We start from the raw sequence: 24,234 nt of genomic DNA on the forward strand, positions 1-24,234 counted from the left end.
GTTTCTACGCTGATAAAGTGGAAACTGCAGCTGGTGAAGCGACTCCGTACTCATAGGACAGTGATCTTCAAACTTTTAATGCAGTGTCCCCCGAATGGAAAAAAACAACACAACGCCCTTAAAACATTTTTACAATTATTTTATTAAACTGACAATTTTTAAATATGTCTTGACTTATTTAAGCCTGGGTTTTGAACAAAGTTTATTGTTTCAATAAAAACATCAAGCAATAGCTACAAGGATATGTTACAATAATGAATAAAGCACTGCAGTAGCACATAATAAATAGATTTAAAAATGTCAAGCAAGCAAGTACAAATAATAAATAGGTTGAAAATGAAAAGCAAGCAAGTACAGTCCGACTGCAAAATGTGTTAAAATGTACCCTTAGCCCACTACAGCTTTCAACAAGCAAACTACAACAACTATCTCCCCTACCCACAGTTATCCCTTGCCAAGCTGTCATATAGAGTGTATCACAAAGGCCCGCATCATCAAAATTCATCACAGTAGTTCCAAATCCCACCCAATATGACAGATGCAAGGTCAGTTAATTCCACCCACTAGATCCTTCTGAGAAATGAGGGAGCTATTTGGCATATCTGTGTCAACGTCTGGTGCCAACAAGCAATCCACAAGGTAGTTCCATGCCCTAGCCTTTCTAATTATTCCCCTCCCTGTCTTCAACTCCTGAAAGAACACAGCATTCTCCATACCTGCCAATCTAACCAGTTCTTCTCACCATCTGGTCATTTGAGGACCACACACAGATTTCCCGTGCATTGTCACTTCTTGTTTTGTCAGAATCAATGCCACGTTGGTAAGTCCAGAGTTGTTTTTCCTCTTTTTGGCACTAGGATATCCCCCAAGGAGGCAGACCAAGGGTGTACAAGTGATCGCTCATAAAGGTATTTCATTAACACAGTCCATTACTACCTTCCAGAATCCTGCTAAAGATGAGCAGGACCATACTACATAAACCATTTTTGCACAACAAATCTTGGACATTTGACAGCAGCAGTCACATAGAACCTATTGATCTTGCCAGGGGTTTGGTAAACTCAGTGCAGAATAAAAAATGTAATACATTTTAACCTGGCATTTTGAGAGACAGTGAGTATATGCGAACATCTTCCCCCAGTCCATATCCGCAATCTGGAGTTCTATGTCCGTCTCCCGTTTCACTTTCAGATCAGCAAGGAAAGTAAGAACGTTAGCATGAATTGCATAATATAGGCACATGAGCGCTTTTACACGACCCCCCAATTGTACAGAGCAGTTGTCACTCTTGGAGTGTGACATGCTCAGTGATTCCTAGTTGTTGTGACCAATGCCCTGTGCAACTAGAATTGGCCACTAGGAGTTCCAAATTCTTCAGTAAGGTCCTGAAACATGAACAATACTTTAACCTGGTACAAATCCCCTACATGATTAATCCCATAGTCAGCCCACCGCTCTATCGCCAACAAAACTTGTATGTGAGCCACTATATTCATCCACTTTAGTGGCAGATTGGATGAATAGGGCACTTGGACACAGGATTGCTGTAGGAAGATTTGTCAGTACTGCTGTATCACTAGGAGCTCTTGAGAGGCCTCAGATAGTCTCCACTGGCGAACCAAGAGGACCTGAAATAAGTCTTGCAAGTCAGGCGGTGAGCCAATGACACCCTCTACTGGATTCATCCTACAGTAAACCCATGTGTTTAACCACTGCAGCTTAGCAGCCAAGTAATAGGAGTCAAGATGAGTAGCAGACAGCCCAACCTCCACCACAATGTGCTGCAATTTGTTTAGTGCCACCCTATGCCCACCTGTCCCCCTATCAGTTCTAAGGCAAGGATTCTATATCCTGGAGCAGCCGGAATATCTGCCAATTAATTTGCAGGCCAGAGATGCAGCAAAAACGTTTGCCCTGGTAAGTCCTCTCAGACATACCCAAGAAAGAATAGCATATCAACAGCATATAATGCCACTAAATGGGATTGCCATCAGACCTCCAGCCCATAATAAAACCTTCAAGTGCAAGCATAGTTGCCCATAGGCTCCATTACGATGGCATATAATAAGGGGAAATTGGACACTCTTTTCTAGCCCCATGTCCCACATCGTGAGGTTCTGTCGAACTGAACCCCCGCCGTGGGACCCATGCAGAGAAGCACAATCCAGATAATAAACCTAAGACTCAGCCCCATTCGAGCCATTACTTGATACAAGAAGTCCCATCTTAGACTATCAAAGGCCTTCTCAGTGTCTATTGCTATAACAGCTGCCATCCATTTAATCCAAGAAATCATCATTCAGAAGTAAAATGAGTCTCCCGATATTAATCGCTGTATTACGCCCTGAAATGAAAACCTGCTTGGACTATATGAATCAAAGAGGGCATGTGGGGCAGAAGTCTGGTCACTAGAATTCAACAAACAACTTATAGTCCACATTAAGCATGGACAATGGCCAGTAGGCTCTGACATCCATGGGTGGGCTCACAGGCTCCAGGAGAGGGATGTAGACACAGGTAGATGACCTGACTTCCAACCTGCAGAGTAAAGTTCTATTAGTTGTAGAGTTAAGTTGTCTTCAAACACAATAAATAACTCCACAGACAGGTTTTCTGCTCCAGGAACCTTACTTTGCACCATGTTTTGAATGGCAGCGCTAGCTTCATGTATAGTTATATGTCCCCCCAAATCATCTGCATCCTCCAGTGAAAGAACCCACAGGGGGTCCAGGGCAGAACATTTTCAATAGCCTGAGTTGGTGTCTTGGTTGCTGGGGTATAGAGGGATGTATAGTACTCTCGGAATCTATTGTTGATAGTGGCTTGGCTATATAAAGTTTCACTTGCATCTGAGTCTAACTCCAAGATTAAGGAGCCCCTGGCATTCGTATTCATACGCCATGTCAAAAGGAAACCTGTTTTATCACCCTCTATATGAGCATGAGTCGTCTATTTTTTGTCATCAAAGCAATGAAGTCTCTCAACTTGGGCTGCCAGTAATTCCTTTGCCTCAAGCAATGGATACTCAAGAGTAGAATTACCTGGTTTCCATTGTTCAAGGTCCCAAAGTCCCTTTTCCTGAGTCTCTACCTTGCCTACCTCTGTTCTCTGCACCCAAATCACTTTCGCAATGCAGAAGCCTCCAATCACAGTCTTAAAAGCATCCCACTCAGTTAAAGGTGATATAGCTGTCCCTGCCTTGTCAGCAAAATTAGCATGTATAGCCGCTCCAATATTATTTTTAAACACCAGATCAGTAGAAGAACAGAGGGAGAAGGAGGATAAACAAAACTAGGTCGGCCTCCAAGTAAACGTAGCAAAAAATCAGGATCCCAAAGTACTGGATTCAGAGACCTAGTTAGTATGTTATGTTCACTGCATGAATTATGTCAGTACATACCAGAAGAGGAAAGAAAAATGTCTTTCTAGAGTCCCCTCACTCACCGGGGTTTCCCCACGAAGACATGCTTCATCATTGGGGCCATCCCAGTTCTCTACGAAAAGGGGCGTGCTGCGACTAGCGAACTACGCAGGAGCACTTTTATTGTGGATAGACTATGTGTGGTGTAAAGTGATGAGGTGGTGGAGTGGGTGTAAGTGAATTAAAAATACCGTGCTAGTGGGCCTCAACAAATTTATTTCGCTCCTAGTTTGGTATATTAAAATGGGGGTGACACTGCTATTTAACTTTAAATCGGGCTAAATCAGTGTTTCTGGTCAACATGTTTCAAGCTCCCCAGGCTATTCATCAGGACCATACAGGGACGAGCCCTGTATATACCACTCCTATATTCTAATAAATATGATGAATGAAAAATACTACTTCTAACGCTGTTAACTTTAAAACATGTGTGTTATACATACGATTGTACTTTCTCGTTGTTTATGTATTGGTGCTTAATAGCACTTCATGGTCTCTGGTGGGGGCAGGATCACCTCATGGAAACATTGTTCCTTATCGGCGAAACCGCACTGTGTTACCTACTCGTTCCCCTCCGGACTGCATATGGGTTCGGAAGGGAACGAGTAGGTAACACATTGCGGTTTCGCCGATAAGGAACAATGTTTCCATGAGGTGATCGTGCCCCCACCAGAGACCATGAAGTGCTATTAAGCACCAATACATAAACAATGAGAAAGTACAATCGTATGTATAACACGCATGTTTTAAAGTTAACAGCGTTAGAAGTAGTATTTTCATTCATCCTATTCATTAGAATATAGGACTGGTATATACAGGGTTGGTCCCTGTATGGTCCTGACGAAAAGCCTGGGGAGCTTGAAACATGTTGACCAGAAACACTGATTTAGACCTATTTAAGGTTAAATAGCAGTGTCACCCCCATTTTAATATACCAAACTAGGAGCGAAATAAATTTGTTGAGGCTCACTAGCACAGTATTTTTAATTCACTTACACCCACTCCACCACCTCATCACTTTACACCACACATAGTCTATCCACAATTAAAGTGCTCCTGCGTAGTTCGCTAGTTGCAGCACGCCCCTTTTCGTAGAGAAGTGGGATGGCCCCAATGATGAAGCCTGTCACCGTGGGGAAATCCCGGTGAGTGAGGGGACTCTAGAAAGAACGAACAGGAAGGAACCAGTCTGACTCCATATCAAGCTGCACAGCTATTTCCAGCCAATGAATCCAATAAATCAAATTCGTATTACACTTTTCATTTCATCCACTTTTACTCGATTAGGTTAATCCTTTTTATCCATAGTTTTCCTTCAATTTATTTTACTCATTCTTTTATGCACTCTCGTTTTTCACATAAACACAGGAGAGTCAAAGTGTTTCCACAAGTCACGATTTATTTACAACACCCAATGCATTTCGGGACAACCCTTCGTCAGGGGTATCTATAAAAAAATTAATAATGACCATAAGTAAATACAAGGTTAAAAATACAATACACTGACTAAATGCGCAAAATGACTTTCTCAGTTTGAATTATTGAAACAATGCTATGTTCTCCATAACTCATTTATCTATGATTTCTATCATTAGTATAAACACCCACTATGATTCACCTTTCATTTCCCCCACATTTACGCCTCAAGAAGAAGAAATGTACCTCGAATACTGCTTAAGTACACATGCTTGCCACTAGAAACTTTCATAATAACTCGGTTTTAAAAAACATCAAAACTCTAAAGTGCATTCTGACCCCATGCTTATCACTAAACCTTGATTTTACCACTACTTCTGTGAGGCACTCAAGCTTTCTACTCCGCTTACCGTGACTGTTGCTTCTTTATTTCTTACAAACATTTCTAAATATCACTTCTTTCCAGGCTTGTCAGTGCCATCTCATCATTTTTCCGTGGCGTGCCATCCGCACGCCTCTCAATCGCGCTGGTGTTGCTTTTCATCATTTCTGCTTCCTCTTCCTTTTAACCTCGCTATCTCCCCCCAAGTGATCAAACACGTGTCATCGTGTACCAGGTAAATTACGGACCGGAATCCTACTCATTAGTGTTAAACATGCCCTTCAACACCTCCTCTACTATCAACATCATTATTGCTAAGTGGGCCAAAAGTCAGCTGCTACGTGCGAGCGCTCATTTACACTGCTCACCTCGTTGTACTCAGTATCCCAGAATGCTTTGAGGATATTCTAACATTTGAAAACGACGTAACTCTAAATCAGTGAGTGGCGAAGTCAATTTAAAACATTGCATCGTGAAACTACACATTTAATCAGTATAATCGCAAACCGAATAATAATATCGTCCAAAGAATCATCTATTGTATTATATGTTGTGAAAAACATCAATGACGAGGAAACCAGTCTCCTGTGTAATCCACAAAGTTCACCAAATGTTTTAATTCCACTTCTTTCACTTGTCCATGCTCTGTTTTATCGTGGGTGCAATCTCACCGTTTTTGGACGGAAGATTCATTCATGTAAAGGACAATGGTGGTGAGATGCACACCGATGTTTACTCCATTTCAATTTTGCTTCCTGAGTCTTCACCAATTCAACTTTTGTCAGCGTGCAAGCTTGCTCCGCGCTCCGCCCAATTGCGCTGCAATTATTAGAACGAACAGGAAGGAACCAGTCTGACTCCATATCAAGCTGCACAGCTATTTCCAGCCAATGAATCCAATAAATCAAATTCGTATTACACTTTTCATTTCATCCACTTTTACTCGATTAGGTTAATCCTTTTTATCCATAGTTTTCCTTCAATTTATTTTACTCATTCTTTTATGCACTCTCGTTTTTCACATAAACACAGGAGAGTCAAAGTGTTTCCACAAGTCACGATTTATTTAAAACACCCAATGCATTTCGGGACAACCCTTCGTCAGGGGTATCTATAAAAAAATTAATAATGACCATAAGTAAATACAAGGTTAAAAATACAATACACTGACTAAATGCGCAAAATGACTTTCTCAGTTTGAATTATTGAAACAATGCTATGTTCTCCATAACTCATTTATCTATGATTTCTATCATTAGTATAAACACCCACTATGATTCACCTTTCATTTCCCCCACATTTACGCCTCAAGAAGAAGAAATGTACCTCGAATACTGCTTAAGTACACATGCTTGCCACTAGAAACTTTCATAATAACTCGGTTTTAAAAAACATCAAAACTCTAAAGTGCATTCTGACCCCATGCTTATCACTAAACCTTGATTTTACCACTACTTCTGTGAGGCACTCAAGCTTTCTAGAAAGACATTTTTCTTTCCTCTTCTGGTATGTACTGACATAATTCATGCAGTGACCATAACATACTAACTAGGTCTCTGAATCCAGTACTTTGGGTTCCTGATTTTTTGCTAAACACCAGATCATCCAGTGCCTCTGACAACAAATACCAAACCAGAATGACGGGACGCTTGCACTCGGAATTCAGAGAGACTAACACTTGTTTCGATATCGTTAACCACACCATGGACAGTCGGGATGCATAAAAACATAAAGTTCATGCAAGCCTAAATTAAACTAGTAGTCTCATGCCACAGGGTGAAATCACCACCAAGACTCTACCAGTCCCCAGTAATGCTGCCATGCAGAGATAATGCAAGTCATCCAGGTCACTGGAGAATCTCCCAGGGGATGATGTGAATGAGAAGGTGCAGGATCTGCAATTTAGTTAAAATCCTCACCCAATAAAATGATCTGACTCAGGTAAGTTACCCAGGCCCTGGACAGATCATCAAGTAACACCCTGGTTTGTATGTGAAGCATAGATTCTGACAATAGCAAGGTCGCATCATGCTTACCTCCCAGAGATGACCACGTACCTACCCTCTGGTTCTACAAGTCCAGAAGCAAACAACACCCATTCAAACCAGTTGGATACCATCTAACTCACGAGCATGCATAACAAGCCCAACAACAACACGGGGAAGACACTAATTGAGGCACTTTCCAGTCTTACAGCACACCATCTGCAGCTTACGAACAGGATATCCACCTTAAATTTGAGCCCTACACAACAAATAGCCCCACATTACATCGATCTCATCAATATTCTACTAGTCTCTCATCTGCTGTGCTTGGTGTAATCTATGGGACAGGGAGCCACTCCTGGCACAGGGGACAGTGAAGGAACATGTTGAAATTGCTCCAAGGCATAATAAGGAGACAGGTCCTCTGGGGATCCCTTTTCTTTAATCCATACCTCTAGGAAATTGATCATATTCGCAGCATTGCTCTCAATACACTCTGCAAGATGAATGGTTCTGATATTATTATGATGAGCACTATTTTGTGCAACTGCTGCTCTGGATTCTAAAGTTTTAAACTTTTTTCAATAATAGATTCCCTGATTGCATTGAGGCCATTTCATGCATGAGGTTATCAGTGCAGTCGTATTACTCTCCTGATTGAACTCATTGTAATTTAATTTTCCTCAAAATGATAACATACCACGTCTATATACTCTCTGCAGAAAGTACTCTACTTAGAAGGCCTTCCACCGTCTTAACTCCATGGCTGCTATGCGTTTTCCCCATCTGTGCTGGAATTTGTTGTTTTACATTGTTTCATGACGAGCTGGGCTCGTCATGAGTGTACGAGGAGGCTACACCATGACGAGCCCAGCTCGTCATGAGTGTGGAAGGGGTTAAAGAGAGTATGTCCATTTATTTAATTACAGTGCTCTTTCTTGACTCTGAGACTAAGTATCCGTGTTCCAAGTGTATAAATAGTTACTCTTGTTGGTTTAAGAGAAACACCTAGACATACTTTAGTCATTGGCGCTTGTTCATATACACCATATTACATTTATGTCTGGGCTACAGATGGCTTTATTCTATCCCCTTCCCAGAGCTAATATCCTACATAAATGAGATAGCTAAAAACAGTGGAAGGCTGTAATTTGAGCATAAGTGGGGGCGCGGCCACACTTGCCCACATGCACAGTCACTCACACCCATGCATTCACATGCACACACGCCCATACACATCACACAGTCACATCCACACATGCATTCATACATACATGCATGCAACTAAGGTTGTATTGCAATACAACACATTCCTTTACCACACATCAATGCCTTTACAATGTAATGCCTTTACGAAGCATATACCTTTACCATGCATGCCTCTACAATGCAATGGTAAATATAAGGTATTGCTGTATGATGAATCTTCAAAACATTTAAAAAAAATAGTTTGCCACTCACTTCAGCTGCTGTTTTGAATGTTTTGGGGTGCTTCATCATACAGGGGCCAAGAAAAGTGGCTTCCCAAAATGCATTATCCCCATGCAGTTTCCCTTAGTGATTTTGAACATGACTACAGCCCGAAACGCTGGACAGAATTCCACAAATTTGGCAGAAAAGTAGCCCTTCCTCCAGAAAGAGTCCTTTTTGTAATTTGGTATAAGTCCATTCAATATTTTTGGCGTTATTAAAGAAGAAAGATATATAAATATCTAGGGATGCAGAGCGTCAACGGATCAGAAGGATCTCATGGTGCGATCTAATTGACTGCCAACCAGGGAGTGTTGGCAGCCATCTTGGGACTCAGGATGTTTTTTTTTAATTTTTGGCATGAACTTGTGGAGGATTCATGAATCCCAGAAAAACATTTAAAAACATGTGGGGTCTCCTGCGCTTGTATTTTAATTGCCCCCCTGGGTGGGTCAGGTCCTGGAGAATATTTTTGTAATGAATTTGAGACAAAGGGGTTGACACAGCCCCACTCCCCGGCTGCTTTCAGCCATGGGGATCCCCACCCCCAGGGCATGACCAATATTTTGAACGGGAGGGAGGCTGCGAGGCTACCCTTCCTGGGCCAACTACACCTCAGTGACCCCAGGGCCTGGGCATGCAACCAAATGGGACAGGGGCTGGACAGCCCCACTTCCAAATCCAATAATGACTCTGGGAGACCCCATCCCCCAGGGCAGGCTCCAGCTATGTCACAGGGTGCCCACCTCCGGGACATAGCAGTGTTCCTGCCCGCACTGGGTATATTTATATATATATATATATTTGCCTAAATAAAAACAGACTATGTTACATTGTGGAACTTGTACCCACTGTGGGGGGTGCTATCTACCATTAAACCACATGCAGGGCATTCAACGTGTCTGGAGACATGCAACCCAGGCAATTAGGGGAACATCGTCAGTGACTTTAATAGTTTGACCAATGGGAATGGTTTTCCGTGTATAAAGAACTTAGAATATGAGATTCTCTGTGGTTTCCAACATTGGCAAAAGCAAAATCCTGGCCGAAACACATCTGTCCAGAAAATAAATGAAGATTGGAAACCGCAAGTGCTCCGAGATGTTCCTTGAATGAGGGCGTTGTTGCTGAGAAATTTACTTCATGCAGCCACATGTATGACAATGACGCACCTGGTCTGAAAAGTGTTCGGCGGTACGAAGTGGCATTTGTTGGTAGTGTTAAAGGAGTACTCCGAGAAAAAATGCTAGCCTGGGAAAAGGGGATTCAGACTTGGCACCAAGTCTACATTACTAAATGCACAAGAACCAGTTACTACACCAAACGTTTACGGTGTGACATCTCTAACTTGGCAAGAAGCAGACGATTGAGGGAATGAACGGACATTTATTTGAAAATGCTCCTGCTTTGAAGCATGCTATAAACTCAACAGGCATGCAAAAGATTATGCTACATTGTGGAACGTGTACCCACTGTGGGGAGTGCTACCTACCATTAAGACATGTGCACGGCATTCAAACGTGGCTGGAGTCATGAAACCTAGGCTCCTAGGGGTACGTCATCAGTGACTTTAATGGTTTGACCAATGGGAATGTGTTTCCATGTATAAAGATTTACAATGTGACACTCTCTGTGGTTTCCGCCATTGAGAAAGGCGAAATACTCGCCAAAATGCTTCTGTCCAGAAAATAAATGAAGATTTGAAACCGCGAGTGCTCTGAGATGTTCCTTGAATGAGGGCTTTGTTGCAGAGAAATGTCCTAAGTTCGGCCACTTGTACGACAAGGACGCACCTGGTCTGAAAAGAGTTCAGCAGTCTGAAGTGGCATTTGTTGGTAGTGTTAAAGGAGGACTACCAGAACTGTTGCCAGCCTGGAAAAATGGAAGTCACACTTGGCACCAAATCTACATTACTAAATGCACAAGCGCCAGTTCCTATAACAAACATTTGGGGTGTGACATCTCTAACATGGCAAGAAGCAGCTGATCGAGGGAGTAAACGGAAATGTATTTGAAAACGCTTCCGCTTTGAAGCATGCTATAAAATCAACAGGCGTAAAACAGATTACACTGCATTGTGGACCTCATATCCACTGTGGGGAGTGCTAGCTACCATTAAACTACGTTGACAGCATTCAAAGTGTCTGGACTCAGGCAACCCAGGCAACAACTAGAGGTACTTTATCAGTGACGTTAATGGTTTGACCACTGGGAGTGTGTTTCCGTGTATAAAGAACTTACAATGTGAGACTCTCAGTGTTTTCCGACATTGAGAAAGGCAAAACCTGTCTGTCCAGACAATAAATGAAGACTTGAAACCGTGAGAACGCCAAGATGTTACTTGAATAAGGGCATTGTTACAGAGAAATTTCCATAGTAAGAGTGTTTGTTGTTTTGCCAATAACTTTTGTGTTGCTCGACGAAGCTTTATGATATTTTCAAAATGTATCCTTTAGTCAGTTCAGTTGCTGTGTAAAAAATGGGGTGATCCCTTAAGCGGGGATTGAGAAAAAAAATGGAGTCCCAAAACACGTTTTTCCCATGTTAATTCCCATTGGGATTTCAAACACGACTACAGCCTGAACTGCTGGACTTAAATACACAATATTTGCAATAAAACCAGCTCTTGGTCCAGAAAGTACACATTTTGTGATTTGGTGTACACCGTTTCAGTAGTTTTAGAGATATTAAAGGTGGAAAAAATATATATTTAGTAACCCTGGGCGAAGCACTACGCTACGCTCGCGAGCGTAGCGTAGTGCAGTGCGAACACGCGCAGTGCAGCGTAGCGTAGTGCAGCTGTCATTTTTTGCTTGTTCGCGGTCCTCAACGTCATGTTCGCGACCGCGAGCAAGCAAAATGACATCCAGGCGAGTTTCTCAACACAGGGAGGTCAGGTTTCTTATTGCGAGTGGTTGCGCATGCTCACGATAGCTCGCAATGAGAAACTACCAGTTCGCGTTAAGAAAGCTGCCGCTCGAGTACAAATCTACTCGAGCAGCTCGCACTGTGCAAGATGCCATTTTCAATGATTGCACAGTTCCGGATGCTTGTTGTGATCAAGAACAACTTGTTGTTCGAAACGCATTATCCCTCGACTCTTGTGTTTGCCAAATAAATACCTTTCGGGTGAACTACGGGCTTGTCTGGATTCCTTTACCTGAATTCTGCTTCTGTATATATATATATATATATATATATATATATATATTTCCAAGCAATTCAAAGAATACCCCGCACTCTTCTCGGATGATTAAAGCAATTTAATCCAGCTCAGTAAAACTTCCTTCACCTACGCGTTTCGAACAATAAATGTTCCTGATCACGGTAGTAACAAGTCCGTTTTTACTTTCTGATATTTATACCCTCCTGGCCACTTTAACAATTAGGATGCATTGTGTGGGGGGTAGTTTGTGTTTAGTTCCATTAAAACCCTTTATCATTTTCCTTCTACATGTTGTCAAGCCACATGTTTTATTTACGCTCGACATTCTTAAAGCATAGTTTGGGCTTTTATAATGATAGTGGGCTAAGTGCCCCATTTAATAGAAGAATTGGTTTAAATTCTTCTACTATGTATGTATATATATATACATGTGATAGCTAAGTGCTTATCACTCTTGTCTGTTCTGTGGCTTGTGTATTAGTATAGGAAATTGATAATGAAAAACACATTTCAATTTACAGGCAGTCCAAAAGTCAAACATTAATATCGCATGCCTTAGCTCAATTTTGACCCATCATTCATTGTAAATTCAGTCCAAAATGTATTCCGAAGAACAACAGATTGTGCAAGGTCAAATCAGAAAATTCCTATTATCCAATATTTCATGTGTCATTCTAACAATTTTATGCATACTCCCTTAATCGCCTATTGTGGATATTTTACACTACCGTTTTTTATGAATAGAAGATATATTGTGAAGGCATAGTTCATATTTGTCATTACATTGTCTTTCCCTTAGGTACTTCAATTTGTTTATAAATGTACATACAGTTCTTCGTCCCCGTTTAGACCAATCGGGACCTTGGTCTTGAATCTTATTATCAGTTTCGATTCCAACCGTCTTAGTTTTTGTAGACGATTCCCTCCTCTTTCATTTTCTGGCACCATTGCGATTCCTGAGTATCTAACATTTTGCCAAGTTTTGTTTTTATGAGTCATCAGATGTTTGGCCTTTGCATATGTTTGATCTTTGTTTTGTATTGCTCTGATGTGCTCCAACATCTGTTTTTTGAGAGCACATATAGTGGAACCAATATACCGTTTGCCACAGTCACATTCTAGTAGATACACAACAAAATGAGATTCACATGTTATCTTGTTCTTGATTTCAAATGGTTGGCCTTTAGGATCATTCAGGGATTTTTAATTTTTTCCGATCTTACACGCTTTGCATGATATGCACTTTGTAAATCCTTTTTGCCTTTTCTGTAACCATGATTCTTCTTTTTTGTCTATAAAGTGGCTGTTGACTAAGGTGTCTCCACGAGATGGTGCCTTTCTAAATGAAATTAATGGTGCATCTCCAATCATTTTACCAATGTCTGGATCCTTTTTTAACACACTCCAGTATTTGGTGACCATTTTTCTGATTTGTATACTTTCCTTGGAGTATGTCAGGATGAGGCGTGGTTTATCCTCCATGTCTTTTATTGGATCTTTCTTCTTTTCAATCAAAGTTTCCGTTCTTGTCTTTTTTCTTGCTCTTTTCTCTCCCAGTTTGATGGTTTTCATACTATATCCTCTCTGTGAGAACCGTTGTGCAGTTTCTGCAAATTTTTCTTCCATTTCAATAGGTTTCGAGCAATTACGTTTCATACGTACAAATTCCCCATAGGGTACATTTTGCTTTAGAGACACAGGGTGGAAACTTGTCCCATGGAGGATACTGTTGGTGGAGGTCTTTTTTCGGAAAAGGGTCGTATGTATTTTGTTCTCTTTTATATATACCTTGGTGTCAAGAAAGTCATATAGCCGAGATACCCGCCACCCCCTCTCAACACAATCCCCAAAAGGAGTGAAACCGGAAACAGTTCTTGAAGTTTTTTGGAAGTGGGATGGAGTGACCATCCCGGCCGTATTTATTAAAACAAAATTAAAACATTAAACGTTTCATGTTATGTACAATTTCATTACCATATTGCGATGTTTGGCTAACCTTAACAGATTCTCTAATACAGAGGTTCTCCTAGCCGAACTAGCAACCTACAAAACATTTCTTGACATATTGAAATTGTACAACCTAACGTTTAAGGGCCAACGGCAAGGTCATAACCGGTGTCAAGATCCCTAACCGGACTTACCCCTCCCACTTGGGATGGGCGACAGCACGGAGGCGTACCTCAAGTGCAACTACTACCAATTTCCCTTGACTTGACGGGGGCACCTAAAACTCGACGCCAGTTAAAGGTCGTTCGAATACTCGTGTGAGGTATCTAGAAGGTATCGTGGCCCTTATCCCAACCCCACACAACTTACCGCATCTGCCGTTGCAGATGTCACTGGCCCCGGGAAATTCCCCAGGAGGGGGCTGTAACCCCTCCTACAAAGGAAGGGGCCTTGACCGCCTTTCCTTTACTTCCGGCGACCCATCCTTAGAAGGGACCGCCTCCCCATTGAGGGGCCAATGGCCACCTCTCCCGAGCGCTCCCATCCGTGTTGGGTGACGCCCACTCATAGGGATCTACTAATTAGTGCTCACCGATCATGACCTTACCGCCTACCAAAATAAATACGACAGTGCAAATTAACCTAAGAATACATTGGCCACTATGACCGAAAGAGCATAGATCAAAATTCGACACTAACTGAATATCTTTAATGGCAAACATACTCAAAACGAACATTCTTTATTAACTCAAAATCAACATGGCACTACAACCTGGAAACGAAAACAAAAACAAAATTAATCAACTTTATTATACACAACTGGCTGTCTTCAGGGGCTGGTGGGTGGGTCAAAATTGGCTCTTCGTTCTGTCCCGAGCTCACGTGCAGCGAGGAGGTGCAGCTTCAGAGCACAAGAACAAGAGGATGTCTTCTGGTCTTGCGTCCCTTTTTATCCGTCTTCAGGGCGGGCGTATACCCGCCCCTGCCTGCCCCTGAGGGCGTGGCTGGCTGCGTCGGTGTCTAGGCCAGCCCACTCTAGGGCGGGAACGAGCGCGCCCCAGCTACGCCGCTTCGGGCATACCAGCTGAGACGCGCCTCCCGCCCAAAATGGCTTCCCGGGGGGATCGAGGCACTCGGCCATAAGTTCGGGGGGACCGATTCGGTCGCCCCTTTCCATATAGCCGAGATACCCGCCACCCCCTCTCAACACAATCCCCAAAAGGAGTGAAACCGGAAACAGTTCTTGAAGTTTTTTGGAAGTGGGATGGAGTGACCATCCCGGCCGTATTTATTAAAACAAAATTAAAACATTAAACGTTTCATGTTATGTACAATTTCATTACCATATTGCGATGTTTGGCTAACCTTAACAGATTCTCTAATACAGAGGTACTCCTAGCCGAACTAGCAACCTACAAAACATTTCTTGACATATTGAAATTGTACAACCTAACGTTTAAGGGCCAACGGCAAGGTCATAACCGGTGTCAAGATCCCTAACCGGACTTACCCCTCCCACTTGGGATGGGCGACAGCACGGAGGCGTACCTCAAGTGCAACTACTACCAATTTCCCTTGACTTGACGGGGGCACCTAAAACTCGACGCCAGTTAAAGGTCGTTCGAATACTCGTGTGAGGTATCTAGAAGGTATCGTGGCCCTTATCCCAACCCCACACAACTTACCGCATCTGCCGTCGCAGATGTCACTGGCCCCGGGAAATTCCCCAGGAGGGGGCTGTAACCCCTCCTACAAAGGAAGGGGCCTTGACCGCCTTTCCTTTACTTCCGGCGACCCATCCTTAGAAGGGACCGCCTCCCCATTGAGGGGCCAATGGCCACCTCTCCCGAGCGCTCCCATCCGTGTTGGGTGACGCCCACTCATAGGGATCTACTAATTAGTGCTCACCGATCATGACCTTACCGCCACAGGCCCGGATAGTTGACCGGCTATCCGGGCCCCCCACCAAAACTCCTAGCTAAAGGTCATGTTCCAACGTTTTTAACCATGCTAAGAAGTCTCCTATGAGTAACTCATTTCCCACCCGAGACAAATGCACACCATCCCCCATATACATACTGTCATCATTAATACAACCGTGCGAGATAGAATGCAATGTCCTGGAACGGAACAACCTACTCATTTTGTTATTAAGTTTCCTAACAGAATGGTTCAAAGCAGGGATCGAAATAGCCCCCCGCCACACTTTTCGTGGGATCATATGAGACCACGCAATTATACACCCCGGAACTTTCCTCGCCAACCAACTTACGGTGGAAAGCATTGCCTCCAGGAGAAGTCGTCTACCGGTGGTGACCAAATCATTGCCCCCTAAATGTACTATGACTATAGACGGCGGTGACCTCATCCGCCCTAACAAACCCTCAAAGTAAGCTTGAAACTGGTCAATACAGAGACCGCCCCTTCCGTAGAAGGACATCCTGTACCCGTATTCCCCAGCTACGTGAATCATGTCACCTGCTTTGAATACGTCTGCGGCACGCCTCACGTATGAGTGGCCCACGACCCACACCTCCTTTCTCACAGCCGGTGATGTCTGACCGCTGGCCCGGTGTTGGGTCGGCTGCATAGTCCGCCCCGCCTCGAAGGCTTGCGTAACTGAAAACCAAACAAAAGACAAGAAGCGTGAGTACATTGTTACAGCTTCACAACATGTGCAACCGCACATACCTCTTATAACAATTGGAGGACCAACGCCCCACTCGTTTTACTTGTTCCACATTAAGACCCCTGGCTGCAGCTTCAGTGGCAGCCCCTATCCGAAAGGAATGGGTCCCAAACTCACCCGGGTCCAAGCCTGCTGCGGTAATTGACATCGCGAGCACCCGCTGAAACTGAAACTTTGTCAGTGGGGTGGCGTCCGCGTGTCTCAACATTGTCCCCCCCCATGATGCCACCCTTTGTGCTAGGTAATCCTCTAAACACCTCACCGGACACATGGAGGACCCTGGAATCCTGCGAATAACTATGCAGTCTCCCACCCCACTTTGATCGGTTTTTGACTTGACAAAGGATACCGTCATAGTCTCACCCCTGATCTGAACGTGTTCCCGGCACAAACCCCCCGCCACATCCCGCTTGCTCCTTGCCACCAGCTCACTTATCCTCATAGCCCCGTGAAATGCAAGCGTAAAAGCGGCTCGGAACAAACAGGCCTCGAACTGAGACGAGCATATGTCGGGGAGTGTGGCCAGCAACTGGGACAACCTATCCAGACCTATCGGGCGCCTCTCATCTACTCTGCGACCCTCAAGGCGTTGCCACCCACGCAGCGCTTTCTGTACAGCAAAAGACGCTGTCGGGTCCTGGATATTATGAGCCCTGGCAACAAAGGAGATGGCAGCACGATGCCTCTGGGCTGTAGCCACCGACTTCCCAGCCTTACGCAAGGACATCAGAAAATGTACTACCCAATCCTCATGCCCCCAAAGTCCCCCTCTCTCAGTCCCCAAAAAGGCCAAATAAGCCCGAAACGCCCCTTCGTATGCCTTCCTCGTCCTTGGTGCTAGACTCTCTCCCACGAGGTAACGAAGTTCGGGGCACCGAGAGACCAGAGAGCTTCGGGAAAGGGTGCTGGCTCGGGGTCCGCTGAGGGAAGGAAACCCGAGAAAGCCTGCATTTGAAAACGAGACAGTGCATCAGCAGCCTGATTCATCACCCCCGGGACATGTTTTGCTCTGAATACCACGTTCAGTTGCATACACAGTAAGACAATTTCTTTAAGCAGCCTCAAAATCATTTTACAACGTGCTGCCTGACTATTAATGCATTCTACAACGGTCATATTGTCAGACCAAAATATGACAGAATGATTTTTGAAACCATCGGGCCAGGATCTGAGGGCCACCAAAATAGGAAACAGCTCAAGGAAAGCAATATTACTCGTCAGCCCCTCATCGTGCCACCATGTTGGCCACTTTTGTGCCGACCATTTTGTGCCGAAGATGGCGCCGAAACCCATGCTTCCCGCTGAATCCGTCCATAGACCCAGCTCTTCAGAGGACAAGGCCGGTTTGTTCCAGACGACTCGACCATTGAAATCCGCCAAAAATGCTAACCAAATACGCATGTCTTGGCGGACCTCGGCCGATAACCTCGTGCGATGGTGACCCTCCTTTAGGCCGACCATCGCCTGTGCAATCGAACGGGAGAAGGGGCGGGCCATCGGGATCACCCTTAAGGCAAAATTCAACTTCCCCACCAATTGCTGCAATTGATGCAGCGTAACTTTAGATGCAGTGATACACATTTGCAGGGCTGTCTTGAATTTCGATACTTTGGAAGCTGGTAAACGAAAACAACCCTCACTAGAGTCCAACTCGATCCCGAGGAACTCGAGGCAGGTCGTGGGACCCACAGTTTTACCTGGTGCCAACGGCACGCCAAATTGATTCATTAAAACACAAAATTCAGTCAAGGCCCGGGCACATTCATCATCCCCAGCGGCCCCAAGGAACAGAAAGTCATCGAGGTAATGCATCACATTCCGAAAACCTGTTTTCTTCGTGTAAACCCATTGCAGAAAACTACTGAATTTCTCGAAATAAGCACAAGATATCGAGCACCCCATTGGCATACACCTGTCCATGTAATACAAACCTTGAAACATGAATCCCAACAAACGTTGGTCATCCGGGTATACCGGGAGCAAACGGAACGCTGACTCGATATCTGATTTCGCCATCAGCGTCCCGGGCCCCAGGCGATTCAAAATGGCTACGGCCTCATCGAATGATGCGTACCGCACCGAACAAGTTTCTGGATTAATTGCATCGTTTACAGAAAGGCCATGAGGGGCTGATAAATTGTGAATCAATCGAAACTCACCCGGGTCCTTCTTGGGGACCACCCCTAAAGGAGAACAAACAAAGTTCGGTACCGGGGGGACAGGAAACGGGCCGGCAACCCGACCTCGGGTAACCTCTTTCCGGATCTTATCTCGTACTACAGTAGTATGCTGCAAGACGGAAAGTTGATTTTTGCACGTCCCGACACCCTGAAAGCTACCCACCGGGATGCGGAAACCATATGAAAAACCGTTTCGTAGCACCCCAGCAGAAGTACGATCTGGGTATTCGCTGAGCCAGGGAATCATCGCCAGGGTATCAATCGGGGTTGGTAAAGGCGCCCCTCGGACTATATTAGACCTGTTTAGCGCTTCCTCTACCCCCATTTTCACCCGATTTGGCTCTGCACGAGGACTCAGGATGGGGTGCCCCACAACCACTACATTCGTGTTTGAACTTACAAGATCCCGGGGGCCTAGTACATTTGCTTCTGTTGAAATTGAAACAGAACCCCCTCTTCCCTGTATTGCCGGCGGGTCTCGGGTAATCGTCTGTACCCGTACCCGACCGAAAGGGCGTCCCCCCATTTTGGCGGGAGGACTCACTAACAGCACTCCCCACCAATGGCACTTTCAACATTCCCGACTCTTTCATCTTATTCCATGTTAAAGAATCGTAACAGTCCCAGGTTAAACTTTTGTTATGCTCCATCGCTTTCCTGAAAAGGTTGTCATAACAGAACCATTGGTTACCTTGGTGTGATGTCGAGTACCCCATAATTCGTGACTGATATACTGGAAATTCAGGGAGCAAATCAGGCCTACGTTCCCCCAAAATTGCCGTGAAAATTCCCCAAGCATTACCCCAGTTACCAATATTTTCATTCACTTTAAAGGCGGCCATTTTTGCGCGCCAAACACTCGGATGCATCAGATCCTTTTGACCTTTAACAGTTTCGACCTCATAGTGATCAACGAGCAGGGAGAAAATGTTAACGTATTCCCCCGCCCAAATCTTTTCCTTTATTGGCAAAGGAACATGTTGCCCCAATCCTTCTCTACGAGAGGGTGTTGACTCATCCCTTGCAATCGGCAATGGCCGCTTACCTGCACCGGACGCTGCTTCCGTCCCTCGTGGCTTGTCTATCGCCGCATCCGGCGCGGGCACCTTGGCTGTATCTCGTTTCTCGCGCAACTGCTTTATGAGAGCTTGCGCTTCGGTAGCCATGGCGCCCCCATTACTGTCCCCCAACCATGCTGCTAACTGTGCCGCCAACTCGGGAGGCATATCTCCGGCAGACGTCGGGGTGACTATCACGGGAATCGGATTCCCCTCATCCGGTACCGGGGCCGGTACCGGGGCTGGCGCCTCGAGCGGGGAACAGGGAACCGGGACGTCTCCCCCGACCGGCCCCCTTCTTGGCCTCTTTGGCTTCCCTCCGGCCGGTGGACGCCCCGATCCCTCCTCGCCGTCTCGCTCCGCCAACCGCTTCTTAATTTCGGACATGTCCTTCATGAGTGCCCGAACCAACTGGTCAGTCGACATTCTCTTTGCTCCTTTCTTGGGCATCCTTTCGACGAAGTATCTAAAAGACAAAGAGAGAGATTTAAAACGCTCAAAATTGGCTCTTCGTTCTGTCCCGAGCTCACGTGCAGCGAGGAGGTGCAGCTTCAGAGCACAAGAACAAGAGGATGTCTTCTGGTCTTGCGTCCCTTTTTATCCGTCTTCAGGGCGGGCGTATACCCGCCCCTGCCTGCCCCTGAGGGCGTGGCTGGCTGCGTCGGTGTCTAGGCCAGCCCACTCTAGGGCGGGAACGAGCGCGCCCCAGCTACGCCGCTTCGGGCATACCAGCTGAGACGCGCCTCCCGCCCAAAATGGCTTCCCGGGGGGATCGAGGCACTCGGCCATAAGTTCGGGGGGACCGATTCGGTCGCCCCTTTCCAATTTCCTTTTCTTGGATGTTGAATGTAAATTGTAATCCCACATTGTTGGTTTTCAGAATCATTATGTACTGGAGCAACTCTTCCTTTGTACCTTTCCATAAAAGGAAGCTATCGTCGATAAATCTCAGCCATAAGACCACTTTGGTGGTATATGGATCGTTTTCTTCTCTCCAAGCTATGTGTTTCTCCCACCATCCCATGGTGAGATTAGCATAGCTTGGAGAGAAGGAAACTCCCATAGCAGTTCCACGATTCTGAGAGTATATTCCGTTGTTGAAGAGGAACACATTGTTTGTTAGACACGTCTGTATCATGTCTAAAAGCATAGCTGTATGATTGAGTTCCCCGATTGGTCTTTGTTTGAGAAAATATGCGACTGCTTCTAGGCCCAGTTGGTGTTCAATAGACGTATACAATGATACCACATCTATTGTGGCTAATAGATATGTGGGTTGCCATTCAGTTTCCACGATGATACGCAGAAAATCTCCAGTATCCTTGATAAAGGAATTGAGTGTTGGTACAATCGGGGCTAGGAAATAGTCCACATATGAAGCAATATTTTCGTATAGTGATCCACAGCTTTATATTATTGGCCGGGCCGGTTGTTTGTACAAAGTCTTGTGAACTTTCGGTAGAAAGTAAATCGTTGGTGTCATTGGATTGTGGACTGTTAAGAAGTTTGTTTCTTCCTGATTAAGTAAGCCCTTTTCCTGCCAGTGTTTTATTTGCTGATGTATTGTCACTGTCATCTTCGCCATAGGATTATCTTTCAATTTCGTGTAGTTGTTCACATCGTTCAGTTGTCGGTAGGCTTCTTCTATGTAGTCTGTTTTGTTGAGAATCACAATGTTTCCACCTTTATAGGCCGGCTTTTTTTTCGATTTTCAGGTTTTCTTTCAAGGACTTCAGCGCTTGGCGTTCTCCCCAGGATAGATTTTCTTTTTTTCTGGTTGTTGGTATTTGTCATATTATCAAATTCAGTATTGATCAGATCTTGAAACGCATCAATTCTGTTGCCAGGATGTAATGCCGGACAGAATTTTGATAGATTTTTAAAGGTTGTTTTAGGATGCACATTGTGTGGAATTTCCATTTCTCTAAGTACTTGTGTCTCCGTTATTGTTATGTCATTTTCATCATGTGCCAAGTCATAAGCTACCTTTAGTGCTGGGATGTCTGAAACAGTATATCCTTTCTGTTCCTGACTGATGTCGGTACTAGGATCTTCTCCTGTTTTTTTCGATGATTTGGCAAAGAATTTTTTCAATTTTAACTTCTGGATATACTTGTACATATCTATTTTGGTTTCCACACTGTCATGATGTTTTTCCGGGCTGAATGTCAGCCCTTTGTTGAGTAGATTCTTTTCAGTTGTTGTTAAAGTATAGTTTGATAGATTTATTATCAGATCAGGACCTGGATCGGTGGATTTTATGTTCATCATTTTCTTGTCAGAGTGCGATTGCGCAACGGATATCTTGGAGTGCTTTGCTCTTCTGGTTTTGCGCTTGGATTTGGGTTTGTGAATTGGCCTCTCCCTCGTCCCCTCTGTCTTCCTCTGCCACGACCTCTCCCTTGTGTTTTTGGATTTTGTTGATCCTGATATAACAGGTAAAATCTGTGCTTTTCAAACCAGAAGAATAACTCAATTTTAACTGCCCTTCATTTGGAAAACTGCCTCATTCAGCTCTAGGCTTCTCCTGTTTGCTACTGTGGCATCACTTGAAAACAATTTAAGTGTGGATTGTGAGCCATAGTTATGTCTTTTGGGCTAGAAAAGTTGATAGGAAGAGTGGTATTGACAGAGTCTTGGATTTGCCTAATATGGACATTAAATGGATTGGCTAGAGAGGCTTATAGTGTCATCAATTGCTGCCTTTGGTTGACACATAATGGATTGCCAACCTCCTAACCTTATGATGTTGCATTGTGGTTACAATGACCAAGGTACACTCAGTGGGGTATGACTGGAAATATTAATGAAGGATACCTTTACAGAATTATTGACTCTTTTCCCTCACACTGTGTTGGTGTGCTCTAACATGCAGAGACAGATATGAAAGTTGTCTAATAAATTCTGTCAATAAATTGACAAAGCCTGGAAACATGTTAATATAGCAGTTTCTGCATTTCTCGGAGACCATAATATGGGCTCTATTTACAACAACAACCTGTGTTTTGATATGCATGGAATCTATAGAAGTGATGGAGTACATTATACCGATGAAGGCAACAGAGTGTTTCTAAGCAACCTGAAACTCTGCATCTGGTCTTATGTGTAGCTCTCATATAAACACATGTCATACATACACAATCAACACAAAGGCTCTTGTCAGAGCCACACTGGTGGCCTAAATATTACGTTTCTTTATGAATAATCTTTTTTTACAATTCTTTAAATGTGACCGCAAGTACGTTGTGAAAACGCAAAACAATAGCAGATTTAATTACCAAAAACACATTCTATATACATTAATATCTAAATAACTGTAAGATAGGTCGCTGAGTGGGTGTTTTAGTCAGTGAGTGGCTCTCTGAGTGCATTCATGGGTCTCTGAGTGGGGTGTGTCAGTCACTACGTGACAATATCACTTAGTCTATGACTGAGTGCATAAATATCTGTATGTGTCTGAGTGACTAGATAGGAATAGGACTATGTCTGTGACTGGGTGCAGTCATGTTTGAGTAGGTGTTTGACCAAGGGCATGACTCTTTTAATAATTCTTAAAGTGTGTGTGTGAGTCTTTGAGTGGGCTTGTGACTGGGTACGTGAGTGTCTGAGTGGGTCTCTCAGTGGGTGTCTGAATCTCTGACTGGGTCTGTGAGTGTGGGCATCAGTGTCTGAGTGGGTCAATGAGTGGGTGTCTGACTCCCTCAGTGGGTCTGTTAGTGAGTGTCTAAGTCTTTGAGTGGGTGCATCAGTGTCTAAGTGGGTCTCTCAGTGCCTGCGTCAGTGTCTGAGTGGGTCACTGAGTTGGTGCATGAGTCTCTGAGTGGGTATGTGCGTGGATGCATAAGTCTCTGAGTGGGTCTGTCAGTGGATAGTACATCAGTGTCTGAGTGGGTTTGTGAGAGAGTATGTAAGTGGATCTGTCAGTGGTTGCATGAGACAATAAGTAGATCTGTGAGTGGGTGCAGACATCTCAGAGTGGATCTGTCAGTGGGTGTCCTATTTTCGGAGTAGGACAGGGTGTATGTGTCTCTAAATGGGTCTGTCACTGGCTGCATGAGTGTTTGTAAGTGGATGTGTGAGTGTCTAAGTAAAACTGAGACTGGGTGTGTGTGTATATATTTCCTCACACATATTCAGTATGACACTGCAATATTCACGATGTTGTCCCAATGTTACATGGGGAGCTGCACTGGTTGTCATGCCCTATTTGCAAATATTGTGCGTGTTTTAAAAAAACTATTTTGGACACATAACTTGTGTCATTAATGTCCCCATATGTTACACCTGGGGTCAGAGTACTTCTACTCTGACTCCTTATATCAGCTTTGTCTTTAATTTTCTGCCCCAGGAACCGTTCCCCAATTCATTAAGTGGAAGCTACAACTTTCTCTACAAATTGCGACCAGCCAATCACAGTATTCATGTTGGCATGCGCTTTTGTGATTAATCACACAATTGTTGCGAAATAACCATGCCAGCAGATATCACTAGCTTTATTTTCTTAAATTTCTTAACAACTA

The sequence above is a fragment of the Lissotriton vulgaris genome, chromosome 5 (assembly GCF_964263255.1).
Source record: "Lissotriton vulgaris chromosome 5, aLisVul1.2, whole genome shotgun sequence".
In the NCBI taxonomy this organism is placed as follows: Eukaryota; Metazoa; Chordata; class Amphibia; order Caudata; family Salamandridae; genus Lissotriton; species Lissotriton vulgaris.